The sequence below is a fragment of the Choristoneura fumiferana genome, chromosome 17 (genome assembly GCF_025370935.1).
Source record: "Choristoneura fumiferana chromosome 17, NRCan_CFum_1, whole genome shotgun sequence".
NCBI lineage: Eukaryota > Metazoa > Arthropoda > Insecta > Lepidoptera > Tortricidae > Choristoneura > Choristoneura fumiferana.
In genome coordinates, this window is record NC_133488.1 from 11,363,109 (window position 1) to 11,365,014 (window position 1,906).

Here is a 1,906-nt window from a genome sequence, read left to right on the forward strand (position 1 = left end):
TGCTGCATTCGGCGAAGGGCTCCATCTACGGCAAGTTAATAAAAAAAACTGAGTATTTGCATAGGTGATCTCCATTCCATTACTAGAACCAGTGTTTTTGTAATTTTTAGAGTTCATTTAAAAGCTAATTCGAAAACAATGGGATTTTGAAATGAAGTTATTGTTTATCATAAATTTGCAGATAGGATAATTACAGTAACACGCCATCTGCGCTGTAACTGTTTATAACGAGTGCACAACTATTTAGGCGATTTATTAAAAAAACTAAAATAAAATGACAAACAACTAGAATTAAAATAATTTCAAGATTTTTAAGTTCTAACTTCAGTGGTTGTACCCTCATACCTGTTTTTAGCCAGTTGGTTCGAACTCAATGCTTCTTACCTCATTTATTTTAAATTTATATTTAGATTTGATACCCACAAGTTTTCTAAATTTAAGTAATATGTTTTTATTTTCTGTTATTTATAGCGTTGCAACACATATTTATGGTAGTATCACATAATTATTTCGCATTCGCCAATTAGTAATGGCATAGCGAAGAAACTGGGTCTTTAAACACAGGCTCAGCCTAGTTTAGACACAGGGTGTCGTAATATTTAGACTAATCACCCTACGTCTCATGTTATAACTATTAACAAAGTAATTTTGTCAAAAAACATTATTATTATATTAAACAGAACACCTCCGGCCAGAAGTCGGAGCACAGGAACATCTGCTGGTGCCTGACAGGCACTTGAAGTAAGTAGGTAAAATTGTTAGCCCTAGACTCAATAAGGACTAGAGATGACATATTATTATCGTCACTATTTTTTTTTTCAAAGTAGGTACACCTAATGACAATAAGGTATATTAGCTAACTGGTTCAGTTATCTTTGAACAGGACATTAGCTTCAATCGTAGTTCGCGAATTTTGTCTGCAAATATTTCATTGTGCAGCGTGTGAACTATATATTTTACTGAGATAAAAATTATCTTTCTCAGGGCTTTAAACTATCTAACGAGCTTTGTAATTTTTAAACGACTTCAAAAAAGGAGGAGGTTCTATGATCGACTGTATGTATTTTTTTATCACGATCGGTTTAAGATTTTCAGCATGAAAGCGTAACAAACTTACTCACTTTTGCATATTATATAAATGCGAAAGTATGTTGTCTGTCTATAACCTCTTCAAGCTTTAACCGCTGAACCGGTTTAAATAAAATTTGGCATGAAGAAGAGACGCACGAAGGACATAAGATAGTTTGGATCCCAGAAAATTGCATAGTGCCTGCAGGATAGCAATAAACGATTTTTTCGCAGACGGAGTTGCGAGCAAAAGGTAGTTAATAATAAGTAGTAAAGATGTCTTGTAGCCTGAAAGTGAAGTCTATGTTACATCTGAATGCCAATAGACTGATTGTTAAAAAAATGAAGTAGGTTGTCCAACTTCTCATAAATTAACTCAAAAAATACGCACACCTAGGCAAGTATATATTAGCAATATAAGTAGTACTAAGTAGTTCAGATAAAAAATGCCCTGTGTTTTGTTAACGCTTCTCTAGGTAAGACCTCTTCAGTAGAAAGGCTCTCAAGAGGCTTGCTTTTGCTCTGGTGCAGTCTGCAGTCATTTGTTTCAAAAATAACACTGAAAGACTTGAACAACTTCAAGAAGAGTTTTAAAATTGGTTGTTCGGTGCTTCGGTGGAATAAGTTTAGTTTCATTTGAAAAAACCCACCGCGCTTAAAAACTTTGGTTCTGTAAAGTATGGTGTCTGTGGAAAGAATATAATTGATTATTGCATCTCTGATATCATGTCAATCATTAGTCGTGCTTCCGAAATTAAATCTATTTTTAGTATATTTTTCCACAGTTTTGTCATTTTGAGTTTATTTCCACGCCGTAAAAATTGTCTACAGCGTGTAT